At 41.8% G+C, this 15,472-nt stretch overlaps 1 protein-coding gene across 3 annotated transcripts in view; it reads right to left on the reverse strand.

The window, feature by feature from the left end:
* Nucleotides 1–7,392, reverse strand: part of LOC115123076 (cingulin-like protein 1) — a 104,906-nt gene extending 97,514 nt beyond the window's left edge. The window contains exon 1 of one of the 3 annotated variants that reach the window (XM_065017176.1): nucleotides 7,310–7,392. The gene's annotated coding sequence lies outside the window, so the exon portion shown is untranslated. Of the gene's footprint in view, nucleotides 1–2,571; nucleotides 2,665–7,309 lie in introns of those variants that run through there. The other 2 variants (XM_065017178.1, XM_065017177.1) reach the window with 2 other exon arrangements.
* Nucleotides 7,393–15,472: the final 8,080 nt, after the last annotated feature.

Raw genomic sequence — 15,472 nt, forward strand, 5'->3', positions numbered from 1 at the left:
ATACAGAACAAAAAGACTGAACGACTGGGTCGCCATAGATACAGAACAAAAAGAGTGAACGACTGGGTCGCCATAGATACAGAACAAAAAGACTGAACGACTGGGTCGCCATAGATACAGAACATAAAGACTGAACGACTGGGTCGCCATAGATACAGAACAAAAAGACTGAACGACTGGGTCGGGTCCATAGATACAGAACAAAAAGACTGAACGACTGGGTCGCCATAGATACAGAACAAAAAGACTGAACGACTGGGTCGGGTCCATAGATACAGAACAAAAAGACTGAACGACTGGGTCTCGTCCATAGATACAGAACAAAAAGACTGAACGACTGGGTCGGGTCCATAGATACAGAACAACAAGACTGAACGACTGGGTCACGTCCATAGATACAGAACAACAAGACTGAACGACTCGGTCTCGTCCATAGATACAGAACAAAAAGACTGAACGACTGGGTCGGGTCCATAGATACAGAACATAAAGACTGAACGACTGGGTCGAGTCCATAGATACAGAACATAAAGACTGAACGACTGGGTCGGGTCCATAGATACAGAACATAAAGACTGAATGACTGGGTCGGGTCCATAGATACAGAACAACAAGACTGAACGACTCGGTCTCGTCCATAGATACAGAACAAAAAGACTGAACGACTGGGTCGGGTCCATAGATACAGAACATAAAGACTGAACGACTGGGTCGGGTCCATAGATACAGAACAAAAAGACTGAACGACTGGGTCGGGTCCATAGATACAGAACAAAAAGACTGAACGACTGGGTCGGGTCCATAGATACAGAACAAAAAGACTGAACGACTGGGTCACCATAGATACAGAACAAAAAGACTGAACGACCGGGTCACGTCCATAGATACAGAACAACAAGACTGAACGACTGGGTCACCATAGATACAGAACAAAAAGACTGAACGACTGGGTCACGTCCATAGATACAGAACAACAAGACTGAACGACTGGGTCGCCATAGATACAGAACAAAAAGACTGAACGACTGGGTCGCCATAGATACAGAACAAAAAGACTGAACGACTGGGTCGAGTCCATAGATACAGAACAACAAGACTGAATGACTGGGTCGAGTCCATAGATACAGAACAAAAAGACTGAACGACTGGGTCACGTCCATAGATACAGAACAACAAGACTGAATGACTGGGTCGAGTCCATAGATACAGAACAAAAAGACTGAACGACTGGGTCGAGTCCATAGATACAGAACAAAAAGACTGAACGACTGGGTCAGGTCCATAGATACAGAACATAAAGACTGAACGACTGGGTCGAGTCCATAGATACAGAACAAAAAGACTGAACGACTGAGTCGAGTCCATAGATATAGAACAAAAAGACTGAACGACTGGGTCGAGTCCATAGATATAGAACAAAAAGACTGAACGACTGGGTCGCCATAGATACAGAACAAAAAGACTGAACGACTGGGTCGAGTCCATAGATACAGAACAAAAAGACTGAACGACTGGGTCGAGTCCATAGATACAGAACAAAAAGACTGAACGACTGGGTCGAGTCCATAGATACAGAACAACAAGACTGAATGACTGGGTCGAGTCCATAGATACAGAACAAAAAGACTGAACAGCTCTTGCAACCGAGCCAATAGAACGAACGACCAGCCGGCTTGGATAGGAACTTTGGATTTGTGTCGGGACTATATCTTGTGGAAGGATGAAATAGTATGAATAAATTCATCAAAATAACGTTAATGAAAAATATGTCAATCATTATTTTTGATATGTTGGTGTACCGGATGTGAAACGGCTAGCTAGTTAGCGGTGGTGCGCGCTAAATACGTCAATTGAACAGTTAGCTGTCTGTTGGCATATGAACAGTTAGCTGTCTGTTAGCATATGAACAGTTAGCTGTCTGTTAGCATATGAATAGTTAGCTGTCTGTTAACATATGAACAGTTAGCATATGAACAGTTAGCTATCTGTTAGCATATGAACAGTTAACTGCCTGTTAGCATATGAACAGTTAGCTGCCTGTTAGCATATGAACAGTTAGCTGTCTGTTAGCATTTGAACAGTTAGCTGCCTGTTAGCATTTGAACAGTTAGCTGTCTGTTAGCATATGAACAGTTAGCTGCCTGTTAGCATATGAGCAGTTAGCTGCCTGTTAGCATATGAACAGTTAGCTGTCTGTTAGCATTTGAACAGTTAGCTGCTTGTTAGCATTTGAACAGTTAGCTGTCTGTTAGCATATGAACAGTTAGCTGCCTGTTAGCATATGAGCAGTTAGCTGCCTGTTAGCATATGAACAGTTAGCTGTCTGTTAGCATTTGAACAGTTAGCTGCCTGTTAAACATTTGAACAGTTATCTGTCTGTTCCTTTGTGTCACCCAACACAAAATGAATGTTTGCATTTCTAGAGGAAGTAATGGAGGAAGTGTGAGGAGGGGGGGGGGGTGAGCTGAGATAATTGTATCTGTACATAACAACACACCTCTTCCATTACTATTTGACAGTTATTCTAAACTTAAATATGAAAATCCTCTGAACAAGGTGAGATGTACGTACGGTTGTAATCGTCAAATGCTTCATGTAAAGAGCAGTCCCCTTTGACTGACTGGAAAACAAAAGGATCCTAACAGGTGTTGTTTCCACGGTCTTCTGTTTTGACAGAAAGAAAAAAAACAGTGACCTGCCAGGTGATGATGATGTGATCATGGAGCAAGTTGCAGGCTCTTTCTCTCTCCTGTGTCGAGGGACTGTTTTGTGTTTGCATAGTGCTAATACTTGAAATCACCTAAATCTTGATTAATAGCATATCTCTGTTCACATAGCTCTGCTCTACAGTAATTTAGGCAGGTAGGTAGGTAGGTATCAGGGCGGGAGGGAGTCTCAGATATATTTGTGGGTTGCTGGTAGGCCTATCTCTTCCTTCCTGTGGGAATGAAATGGAGACCTATTGATGTGCTACCAACACGTCTTACTCAGTAACAGTTGAATGAAAACCACACATTTGGGTTGACAGATAATCATCCTTTTGTCTTCTCACTTTTTCAGGAGTCTTCAACCGTGACAAATAATTCTCACCACATCTCGTCGCTGAAAACAACGGCATGGTACTTTGGATTACCATAGGGTTTCCTGAAATACTGTTCATATCTCCAAGCCGTTACTACAGTAGCCTTGTCTGTACAGGCCTACAGTAGCCTTGTCTGTACAGGCCTACAGTAGCCTTGTCTGTACAGGCCTACAGTAGCCTTGTCTGCATAGACCTACAGTAGCCTTGTCTGCATAGGCCTACAGTAGCCTTGTCTGTACAGGCCTACAGTAGCCTTGTCTGCATAGGCCTACAGTAGCCTTGTATGAACAGGCCATACAGTAGCCTTGTCTGTACAGGCTTACAGTAGCCTTGTCTGTACAGGCCTACAGTAGCCTTGTCTGTACAGGCCATACAGTAGCCTTGTCTGTACAGGCCTACAGTAGCCTTGTCTCTACAGGCCTACAGTATTCTTGTCTGAACAGGCCTACAGTAGCCTTGTCTGTACAGGCCTACAGTAGCCTTGTCTGTACAGGCCTACAGTAGCCTTGTCTGCATAGGCCTACAGTAGCCTTGTCTGTACAGGACTACAGTAGCCTTGTCTGTACAGGCCTACAGTAGCCTTGTCTGTACAGGCCATACAGTAGCCTTGTCTGTACAGGCCTACAGTAGCCTTGTCTGTACAGGCCATACAGTAGCCTTGTCTGTACAGGCCTACAGTAGCCTTGTCTGTACAGGCCATACAGTAGCCTTGTCTGTACAGGCCATACAGTAGCCTTGTCTGTACAGGCCTACAGTAGCCTTGTCTGTACAGGCCTACAGTAGCCTTGTCTGTACAGGCCTACAGTAGCCTTGTCTGTACAGGCCATACAGTAGCCTTGTCTGTACAGGCCTACAGTAGCCTTGTCTGTACAGGCCTACAGTAGCCTTGTCTGTACAGGCCTACAGTAGCCTTGTCTGTACAGGCCTACAGTAGCCTTGTCTGTACAGGCCATACAGTAGCCTTGTCTGTACAGGCCTACAGTAGCCTTGTCTGTACAGGCCATACAGTAGCCTTGTCTGTACAGGCCTACAGTAGCCTTGTCTGTACAGGCCTACAGTAGCCTTGTCTGCATAGGCCTACAGTAGCCTTGTCTGTACAGGCCATACAGTAGCCTTGTCTGTACAGGCCTACAGTAGCCTTGTCTGTACAGGCCTACAGTAGACTTGTCTGTACAGGCCTACAGTAGCCTTGTCTGTCCGGTCCTACAGTAGCCTTGTCTGTACAGGCCTACAGTAGCCTTGTCTGTCCGGTCCTACAGTAGCCTTGTCTGTACAGGCCTACAGTAGCCTTGTCTGTACAGGCCTACAGTAGCCTTGTCTGTACAGGCCTACAGTAGCCTTGTCTGTCCGGTCCTACAGTAGCCTTGTCTGTACAGGCCTACAGTAGCCTTGTCTGTACAGGCCTACAGTAGCCTTGTCTGTACAGGCCTACAGTAGCCTTGTCTGTCCGGTCCTACAGTAGCCTTGTCTGTACAGGCCTACAGTAGCCTTGTCTGTCCGGTCCTACAGTAGCCTTGTCTGTACAGGCCTACAGTAGCCTTGTCTGTACAGGCCTCCCTTGTCTGTACAGGCCTACAGTAGCCTTGTCTGTCCGGTCCTACAGTAGCCTTGTCTGTACAGGCCTACAGTAGCCTTGTCTGTACAGGCCTACAGTAGCCTTGTCTGTACAGGCCTACAGTAGCCTTGTCTGCATAGGCCTACAGTAGCCTTGTCTGTCCGGTCCTACAGTAGCCTTGTCTGTACAGGCCTACAGTAGCCTTGTCTGTACAGGCCTACAGTATCCTTGTCTGTCCGGTCCTACAGTAGCCTTGTCTGTACAGGCCTACAGTAGCCTTGTCTGTACAGGCCTACAGTAGCCTTGTCTGTACAGGCCTACAGTAGCCTTGTCTGTACAGGCCATACAGTAGCCTTGTCTGTACAGGCCTACAGTAGCCTTGTCTGTACAGGCCTACAGTAGCCTTGTCTGTACAGGCCTACAGTAGCCTTGTCTGTCCGGTCCTACAGTAGCCTTGTCTGTACAGGCCTACAGTAGCCTTGTCTGTCCGGTCCTACAGTAGCCTTGTCTGTACAGGCCTACAGTAGCCTTGTCTGTACAGGCCTACAGTAGCCTTGTCTGTCCGGTCCTACAGTAGCCTTGTCTGTACAGGCCTACAGTAGCCTTGTCTGTACAGGCCTACAGTAGCCTTGTCTGTACAGGCCTACAGTAGCCTTGTCTGTACAGGCCATACAGTAGCCTTGTCTGTACAGGCCTACAGTAGCCTTGTCTGTACAGGCCTACAGTAGCCTTGTCTGCATAGGCCTACAGTAGTCTTGTCTGTCCGGTCCTACAGTAGCCTTGTCTAAAGCTACTTCTACTCAATTTACTCCAACATGCTTTTACTGCTTCAGACTGAAAATACATTTACTTTACAACCGCTTAATTAACTTCTCAACTAAGCAACGGCAAAAACCAGGGGCCACTACATTCAAACTAATCCCCGGTGCATGTTAATGAGGAGTTAGAGAGAGACCCTGGTGGGGACAGCATTAGCAGCCACCAGAGAGAAATCGTCCCAAATCCCACCCTATTCCCTATATAGCGCACTACTTTTGACCAGAGCTCTATGGTAACCTGGTTAAAAGTAGTGCACTATAACGGGAATAGGGTGCCATTTAAGAAACTAGTCCTATTCAAGTTTAGCTGGTCGGTGTACTCCTTTATTTGCTTGGTCGTGTGAAAGAAAATAATGTCCAACCCCCATTAAACATTAGAAGAGACTCAGAAAAGGCTGTTCTCTCTCCCATATAAATGCTACTCTCACCCAGTCATTTTCACCCAGTCACTTTCACTGTCACTTTCACCCAGTCACTTTAAGTGTCACTTTCACCCAGTCACTTTCACCCAGTCACTTTCACCCTGTCACTTTCACTGTCACTTTCACTGTCACTTTCACTGTCACTTTCACCCTGTAACGTTCACCCAGTCACTTTCACCCTGTCACTTTCACCCTGTCACTTTCACTTTCACCCAGTCACTTTCACTGTCACTTTCACTGTCACTTTCACTGTCACTTTCACCCTGTAACGTTCACCCAGTCACTTTCACCCTGTCACTTTCACCCTGTCACTTTCACTTTCACCCTGTCACTTTCACCCTGTCACTTTCACTTTCACCCAGTCATTTTCACTGTCACTTTCACCCTGTCACTTTCACCCTGTCACTTTCACCCAGTCACTTTCACCCAGTCACTTTCACCCAGTCACTTTCACCCAGTCACTTTCACCCAGTCATTTTCACTGTCACTTTCACCCTGTCACTTTCACCCAGTCACTTTCACCCAGTCACTTTCACCCAGTCACTTTCACCCAGTCATTTTCACTGTCACTTTCACCCTGTCACGTTCACCCTGTCACTTTCACCCTGTCACTTTCACCCTGTCACGCTCACCCTGTCACTTTCACCCAGTCACTTTCACCCAGTCATGTTCACTGTCTGTTGCAATACCTACAAGTATCCTAGATCAACAAATCTATCTTTTTCAGGTTAGGGGTTGGCTAGCCTCTCTTTGAACAGAACATCTCGAGCTATGTCTAGCCTATACAAAAGGAAGGGTTGGCATTTGTCATGACAAGAAGGTTAAAATTAAAATGTCTAACAAAAACGACACCTTTTTAAAAAAAAAACTCAAGCAGAGGAACTTTTCCAGGCTATATCACGTTCAATAATGAAACCATAACGTTTTTCTTTTTCTTTCGACAGGTAACACATAGGCCTATATACTGTCATACCGCATGCCCATGTTGGCGTCTGTCTGTGTTTTCCCTCTGATTATCTGTGTATTAGTCAAGCTATTCTGTTATCACAGAGTGCAGAGTAGTCCATAGAAGAACAAACGCATGGTCTAATAATACTATAATAATAATAAAAATAAAAATAATATATAATAATACATATATAATAATACCCAAATCTCAAAGATATACAATACGCCATAGGATAAGGTTCATTTTTTAACGCTTTGTTCAAATCTGTCACCATACATTTCAGCCAGAGTTTGTTGTCTGCCATGTAGAAAACTCCAATGTGTATAGCTGGTAAAATCACATTCATTTTACATAACATAATTGTAATTCTTACACGTTACACGCCACTGTATAGGATTACAAATTGATATAAGCGGAAAGTTCAGTCCTTTATCAGTTCAAATAGACCCCAGCGGTTAGAAAAAAATGCGCTTCTTGACTTACCTTTTTCGTTTACCGTGAGAGCGCGCGCCCAAGATCAGAAGTAAACGGAATCCTCGTGGTGCTGGACGGTAACACCCGTGCAGTTGCCTCAGAGGAAGGCGTTAACATACCTGACGCACGCAGCGCAGCACAGCTCAGCCTGTCACTCACATTGTGGTGTGTAGGTCCCTGTAACTAGGTGATATTGGCCTCAATATGTCGCCGTAAAATGATTTAGCGTTACGCTAATTGCCTGGAGGTATTTAGGGAAGTTGTTGTATGTGGTTCTCAAGGCACCCCTGCCATCTAACATTTGGAATTCCGTATTATTCTGTACATAAATCGGAGACACTATATTTAGTACGACATGTTAAGTTTCATATGGTATGTAATTAATTTGTGGATGTCCATCTTCCATTTCGTATGATATGTTAGGTAATTGCAATTCGTACAGTATGTTACTGATTAGCAAAACGTACAATATGCTATGAATTTAAGTTTGTTGTGGGTAACTTTAGCTAGGTGTCTAGCGCTAAGTTTAAGGTTAAAGAAAGAGTTACGGTTAGGGGAAGGGTTAGCTAACATGCTAAGTAGTTGCAAAGTAGCAAGTAGTTAAACGTTTTACATAAGTATTCAGACCCTTTACTCAGTACTTTGTTGAAGCACCTTTAGCAGCAATTACATCCTCAAGTCTTCTTGGGTTTGACGCTACAAGCTTGGCACACCTGTGTTTAGGGAGTTTCTCCCATTCTTCTCTGCAGATCCTCTCAAGCTCTGCCAGGTTGGATGGGGAGCGTCACTGCACAGCTATTTCCAGGTCTCTCCAGAGATGTTCGATTGGGTTCAAGTCAGGGTTCTGTCTGGGCCACTCAAGGACATTCAGAGACTTGTCCCGAAGCCACTCCTGCGTTGTCTTGGCTGTGTGTTTAGGGTCATTGTCCTGTTGGAAGGTGAACCTTCGCCCCAGTCTGAGGTCCTGAGCGCTCTGGAGCAGGTTTTCATCAAGGATCTCTCTGTACTTTTCTCCGTTTAGTTTTCCCTCGATCCTGACTAGTCTCCCAGTCCCTGCCACTGAAAAACATCCCCACAGCATGATGCTGCCACCACCATGTTTCACCGTTGTCACGAATACCACTGCGGGTGGCTCCCCTTCCCGTTCGGGTGGCGCTCGGCGGTCTACTAGCTGCCACCCTTTTTCCCCTTTTCGTTTGGTTTTGCCTAATTGGTTTCCCCTGTTCCTTGTTGGGGTTTTTGGGTTGTTTAAGTTCTGTTTTTGGGTTGTTTAAGTTCTGTTTTGGGTTGTTTAAGTTCTGTTTTGGGTAGGGGTTGTTTAAGTTCTGTTTTTGGGTTGTTTAAGTTCTGTTTTTGGGTTGTTTAAGTTCTGTTTTGGGTTGTTTAAGTTCTGTTTTTGGGTTGTTTAAGTTCTGTTTTGGGTTGTTTAAGTTCTGTTTTTGGGTTGTTTAAGTTCTGTTTTGGGTTGTTTAAGTTCTGTTTTGGGTTGTTTAAGTTCTGTTTTGGGTTGTTTAAGTTCTGTTTTGGGTTGTTTAAGTTCTGTTTTGGGTTGTTTAAGTTCTGTTTTGGGTTGTTTAAGTTCTGTTTTGGGTTGTTTAAGTTCTGTTTTTGGGTTGTTTAAGTTCTGTTTTTGGGTTGTTTAAGTTCTGTTTTTGGGTTGTTTAAGTTCTGTTTTTGGGTTGTTTAAGTTCTGTTTTGGGTTGTTTAAGTTCTGTTTTTGGGTAGGGGTTGTTTAAGTTCTGTTTTGGGTTGTTTAAGTTCTGTTTTGGGTTGTTTAAGTTCTGTTTTTGGGTAGGGGTTGTTTAAGTTCTGTTTTTGGGTTGTTTAAGTTCTGTTTTGGGTTGTTTAAGTTCTGTTTTGGGGTAGGGGTTGTTTAAGTTCTGTTTTGGGTTGTTTAAGTTCTGTTTTGGGTTGTTTAAGTTCTGTTTTGGGTTGTTTAAGTTCTGTTTTGGGTTGTTTAAGTTCTGTTTTTGGGTTGTTTAAGTTCTGTTTTGGGTTGTTTAAGTTCTGTTTTGGGTTGTTTAAGTTCTGTTTTGGGTTGTTTAAGTTCTGTTTTGGGTAGGGGTTGTTTAAGTTCGGTTTTTGGGTTGTTTAAGTTCTGTTTTGGGTTGTTTAAGTTCTGTTTTGGGTAGGGGTTGTTTAAGTTCGGTTTTGGGTTGTTTAAGTTCTGTTTTTGGGTTGTTTAAGTTCTGTTTTGGGGTTGTTTAAGTTCTGTTTTGGGTTGTTTAAGTTCGGTTTTGGGTTGTTTAAGTTCTGTTTTGGGTTGTTTAAGTTCTGTTTTTGGGTTGTTTAAGTTCTGTTTTGGGTTGTTTAAGTTCGGTTTTTGGGTTGTTTAAGTTCTGTTTTTGGGTTGTTTAAGTTCTGTTTTGGGTTGTTTAAGTTCGGTTTTTGGGTTGTTTAAGTTCTGTTTTTGGGTTGTTTAAGTTCTGTTTTGGGTTGTTTAAGTTCGGTTTTTGGGGTAGGGGTTGTTTAAGTTCTGTTTTTGGGTTGTTTAAGTTCTGTTTTGGGTTGTTTAAGTTCTGTTTTGGGGTAGGGGTTGTTTAAGTTCTGTTTTGGGTTGTTTAAGTTCTGTTTTGGGTTGTTTAAGTTCTGTTTTGGGTTGTTTAAGTTCTGTTTTTGGGTTGTTTAAGTTCTGTTTTGGGTTGTTTAAGTTCTGTTTTTGGGTTGTTTAAGTTCTGTTTTTGGGTTGTTTAAGTTCTGTTTTGGGTTGTTTAAGTTCTGTTTTGGGTTGTTTAAGTTCTGTTTTGGGTTGTTTAAGTTCTGTTTTGGGTTGTTTAAGTTCTGTTTTGGGTTGTTTAAGTTCTGTTTTGGGTTGTTTAAGTTCTGTTTTGGGTTGTTTAAGTTCTGTTTTTGGGTTGTTTAAGTTCTGTTTTGGGGTTGTTTAAGTTCTGTTTTGGGTTGTTTAAGTTCTGTTTTGGGTTGTTTAAGTTCTGTTTTGGGTTGTTTAAGTTCTGTTTTGGGTAGGGGTTGTTTAAGTTCTGTTTTTGGGTTGTTTAAGTTCTGTTTTGGGTTGTTTAAGTTCTGTTTTTGGGTTGTTTAAGTTCTGTTTTGGGTTGTTTAAGTTCTGTTTTGGGTTGTTTAAGTTCTGTTTTGGGTTGTTTAAGTTCTGTTTTGGGGTTGTTTAAGTTCTGTTTTTGGGTTGTTTAAGTTCTGTTTTGGGTTGTTTAAGTTCTGTTTTGGGTAGGGGTTGTTTAAGTTCTGTTTTGGGTTGTTTAAGTTCTGTTTTTGGGTTGTTTAAGTTCTGTTTTGGGTTGTTTAAGTTCTGTTTTTGGGTTGTTTAAGTTCTGTTTTTGGGTTGTTTAAGTTCTGTTTTGGGTTGTTTAAGTTCTGTTTTGGGGTAGGGGTTGTTTAAGTTCTGTTTTTGGGTTGTTTAAGTTCTGTTTTGGGTTGTTTAAGTTCTGTTTTGGGGTAGGGGTTGTTTAAGTTCTGTTTTTGGGTTGTTTAAGTTCTGTTTTTGGGTTGTTTAAGTTCTGTTTTGGGTTGTTTAAGTTCTGTTTTGGGTTGTTTAAGTTCTGTTTTGGGTTGTTTAAGTTCTGTTTTGGGTTGTTTAAGTTCTGTTTTGGGTTGTTTAAGTTCTGTTTTGGGTTGTTTAAGTTCTGTTTTTGGGTTGTTTAAGTTCTGTTTTGGGGTAGGGGTTGTTTAAGTTCTGTTTTTGGGTTGTTTAAGTTCTGTTTTGGGTTGTTTAAGTTCTGTTTTGGGGTAGGGGTTGTTTAAGTTCTGTTTTTGGGTTGTTTAAGTTCTGTTTTTTTAAGTTGTTTAAGTTCTGTTTTGGGTTGTTTAAGTTCTGTTTTGGGTTGTTTAAGTTCTGTTTTGGGTTGTTTAAGTTCTGTTTTGGGTTGTTTAAGTTCTGTTTTGGGTTGTTTAAGTTCTGTTTTGGGTTGTTTAAGTTCTGTTTTGGGGTAGGGGTTGTTTAAGTTCTGTTTTTGGGGTAGGGGTTGTTTAAGTTCGGTTTTTGGGTTGTTTAAGTTCTGTTTTTGGGTTGTTTAAGTTCTGTTTTTGGGTTGTTTAAGTTCTGTTTTGGGTTGTTTAAGTTCTGTTTTGGGTTGTTTAAGTTCTGTTTTGGGGTTGTTTAAGTTCTGTTTTGGGTTGTTTAAGTTCTGTTTTGGGTTGTTTAAGTTCTGTTTTGGGTTGTTTAAGTTCTGTTTTGGGTTGTTTAAGTTCTGTTTTGGGTTGTTTAAGTTCTGTTTTGGGTTGTTTAAGTTCTGTTTTGGGTTGTTTAAGTTCTGTTTTGGGGTAGGGGTTGTTTAAGTTCTGTTTTTGGGTTTTGGGTTGTTTAAGTTCGGTTTTGGGTTGTTTAAGTTCTGTTTTGGGGTAGGGGTTGTTTAAGTTCTGTTTTGGGTTGTTTAAGTTCGGTTTTGGGTTGTTTAAGTTCTGTTTTGGGTAGGGGTTGTTTAAGTTCTGTTTTGGGTAGGGGTTGTTTAAGTTCGGTTTTGGGTTGTTTAAGTTCTGTTTTTGGGTTGTTTAAGTTCGGTTTTGGGTTGTTTAAGTTCTGTTTTGGGTTGTTTAAGTTCGGTTTTGGGTTGTTTAAGTTCGGTTTTGGGTTGTTTAAGTTCGGTTTTGGGTTGTTTAAGTTCGGTTTTGGGTAGGGGTTGTTTAAGTTCGGTTTTGGGTTGTTTAAGTTCGGTTTTGGGTTGTTTAAGTTCTGTTTTGGGTTGTTTAAGTTCTGTTTTGGGTTGTTTAAGTTCGGTTTTGGGTTGTTTAAGTTCGGTTTTGGGGTAGGGGTTGTTTAAGTTCTGTTTTGGGTTGTTTAAGTTCTGTTTTGGGTTGTTTAAGTTCGGTTTTGGGTTGTTTAAGTTCTGTTTTGGGTTGTTTAAGTTCTGTTTTTGGGGTAGGGGTTGTTTAAGTTCGGTTTTGGGTTGTTTAAGTTCGGTTTTGGGTTGTTTAAGTTCTGTTTTGGGTTGTTTAAGTTCTGTTTTGGGTTGTTTAAGTTCGGTTGTTTAAGTTCGGTTTTGGGTTGTTTAAGTTCGGTTTTGGGTTTAAGTTTTTAAGTTCTGTTTTTGGGTTGTTTAAGTTCTGTTTTGGGTTGTTTAAGTTCTGTTTTGGGTTGTTTAAGTTCTGTTTTGGGTTGTTTAAGTTCTGTTTTGGGTTGTTTAAGTTCTGTTTTGGGTTGTTTAAGTTCTGTTTTGGGTTGTTTAAGTTCTGTTTTTGGGTTGTTTAAGTTCGGTTTTGGGTTGTTTAAGTTCTGTTTTGGGTTGTTTAAGTTCTGTTTTGGGTTGTTTAAGTTCTGTTTTGGGTTGTTTAAGTTCTGTTTTTGGGTTGTTTAAGTTCTGTTTTGGGTTGTTTAAGTTTTGGGTTGTTTAAGTTCTGTTTTGGGTTGTTTAAGTTCTGTTTTGGGTTGTTTAAGTTCTGTTTTGGGTTGTTTAAGTTCTGTTTTGGGTTGTTTTTAAGTTCTGTTTTGGGTTGTTTAAGTTCTGTTTTGGGTTGTTTAAGTTCTGTTTTGGGTTGTTTAAGTTCTGTTTTGGGTTGTTTAAGTTCTGTTTTGGGTTGTTTAAGTTCTGTTTTGGGTTGTTTAAGTTCTGTTTTGGGTTGTTTAAGTTCTGTTTTGGGTTGTTTAAGTTCTGTTTTGGGTTGTTTAAGTTCTGTTTTGGGTTGTTTAAGTTCTGTTTTGGGTTGTTTAAGTTCTGTTTTGGGTTGTTTAAGTTCTGTTTTGGGTTTTTAAGTTCTGTTTTGGGTTGTTTAAGTTCTGTTTTGGGTTGTTTAAGTTCTGTTTTGGGTTGTTTAAGTTCTGTTTTGGGTTGTTTAAGTTCTGTTTTGGGTTGTTTAAGTTCTGTTTTGGGTTGTTTAAGTTCTGTTTTGGGTTGTTTAAGTTCTGTTTTGGGTTGTTTAAGTTCTGTTTTGGGTTGTTTAAGTTCTGTTTTGGGTTTGTTTAAGTTCTGTTTTGGGTTGTTTAAGTTCTGTTTTGGGTTGTTTAAGTTCTGTTTTGGGTTTTTGTTTTTAAGTTCGGTTTTGGGTTTTGTTCTGTTTTGGGTTGTTTAAGTTCGGTTTTGTTTTTGGTTGTTTAAGTTCTGTTTTGGGTTGTTTAAGTTCGGTTTTGGGTTGTTTAAGTTCTGTTTTGGGTTGTTTAAGTTCGGTTTTGGGTTGTTTAAGTTCTGTTTTGGGTTGTTTAAGTTCTGTTTTGGGTTGTTTAAGTTCGGTTTTGGGTTGTTTAAGTTCTGTTTTGGGTTGTTTAAGTTCGGTTTTGGGTTGTTTAAGTTCGGTTTTGGGTTGTTTAAGTTCGGTTTTGGGTTGTTTAAGTTCGGTTAGCCCGCCTGTGTTTGTGCTTGTTGCTGTGATGTGTTCATTATTATTGTTGGGTTTTTTCGCTGTAATTTAGGTTCCTTTTGGCAAACTCCAAGCTGGCTGTCATGTGCCTTTTACTGAGGAGTGGCTTCCGTCTGGCCACTCTACCATAAAGGCCTGATTGGTGGAGTGCTGCAGAGATGGTTGTCCTTCTGGAAGGTTCTCCCATCTCCACAGAGGAACTCTGGAGCTCTTTCAGAGTGACCATTGGGTTCTTGGTCACCTCCCTGACCAAGGCCCTTCTTCCCCGATTGCTCAATTTGGCCAGCTCTAGTAAGAGACTTGGTGTTTCCAAACATCTTCCATTTAAGAATGATGGAGGCCACTGTGTTCTTGGGGACTTTAAATTATGGAGAAATGTGTTATTCTTAGGGACCTTCAATGCTGCAGAAATGTTTTTTTGCCCTTCCCCAGATCTGTGCCTCGACACAAATGCTGTCTCAGAGATCTACGGACAATTCCTTTGACCTCATGGATTGGTTTTTGCTCTGACATGCACTGTCAACTGTGGGACCTAGAGTTGGTTTCCTTAATACCACATAACCTAATACAGTATAGAGTTGGTTTCCTTAATACCACATAACCTAATACACTACATGCCCAAAAGTATGTGGACACCAGCTCATCAAACATCTCATTCCAAAGCCATTGGAATTAATATGGAGTTGGTCCCCCATTTGCTGCTATGACAGGCCTCCACTCTTCTGGGAAAGCTTTCCACTAGATGTTGAAACATTGCTGCAGGGACTTAATTCCATTCAGCCACAAGAGCATTAGTGATGTCAGGAACAATGATGTTGGGCAATTAGGCCTGGCTCGCAGTCGGCGTTCCAATTCCTCCCAAAGGTGTTCGATGGGGTTGAGGTCAGGGCTCTGTGGTGTCGGTCCAAGTTCTTCCACACCGATCTCGACAAACTATTTCTGTATTGGACCTCACTTTGTCCACGGTGGCATTGTCATTCTGAAACAGGAAAGGGCCTTCCCCAAAATGTTGCCACAAATTTGGAATTACAGAATTGCCTAGATTAGAATGTCATTGTATGCTAACCCATGACGCTCCAGGCGGTTCTTGTGCCAACAGATCATTTTTAAAGAGCTGTGCGCTTCAGCACTCGGTGGTCCCGTTCTGTACTCTTGTGTGACCTACAGCTTCAGGCTGGGCCGTTGTTGCTCCTAGACGTTTCCACTTCACAGTAACAGCACTTCCAGTTGACCGGGGGCAGCTCTAGCAGGGCGGACATTTGACAAACTGACTTGTTGGAAAGGTGGTATTCTTTGTTTGTTTGTCTGTTTCCTGTTCCTCCCTGGCTAACCTTTAATTTTGCACGCCCAATTTTTCAGTTTTTGATTTGTTAAAAAAGTTTGAAATATCCAATAAATGTCGTTCCACTTCATGATTGTGTCCCACTTGTTGTTGATTCTTCACAAACAAATACAGTTTTATATCTTTATGTTTGAAGCCTGAAATGTGGCAAAAGGTCGCAAAGTTCAAGGGGGCCGAATACTTTCGCAAGGCACTGTAAGTACTACTTAAGTAGTTTTATGTACTTTATTTTACTATTTATATTTTTGACAACTTTTACTTTTACTTCACTACATTGCTAAAGAAAATAATGTATTTTTTATTCCCTACATTTTCCCTGACACCCAAAAGTACTTGTTACATGTTGAATGCTCCCTACTGCCTCTGATCTGGAGGACACTAAACAGAGAACATCCCTGGTCCCTACTGCCTCTGATCTGGAGGACACTAAACAGAGAACATCCCTGGTCATCCCTACTTCCTCTGATCTGGGGACTCACTAAACAGAGAACATCCCTGGTCCCTACTGCCTCTGATCTGGAGGACTCACTAAACAGAGAACATCCCTGGTCCCTACTGCCTCTGATCTG

This window comes from Oncorhynchus nerka, linkage group LG4 (assembly GCF_034236695.1).
Source record: "Oncorhynchus nerka isolate Pitt River linkage group LG4, Oner_Uvic_2.0, whole genome shotgun sequence".
Taxonomy (NCBI): Eukaryota; Metazoa; Chordata; class Actinopteri; order Salmoniformes; family Salmonidae; genus Oncorhynchus; species Oncorhynchus nerka.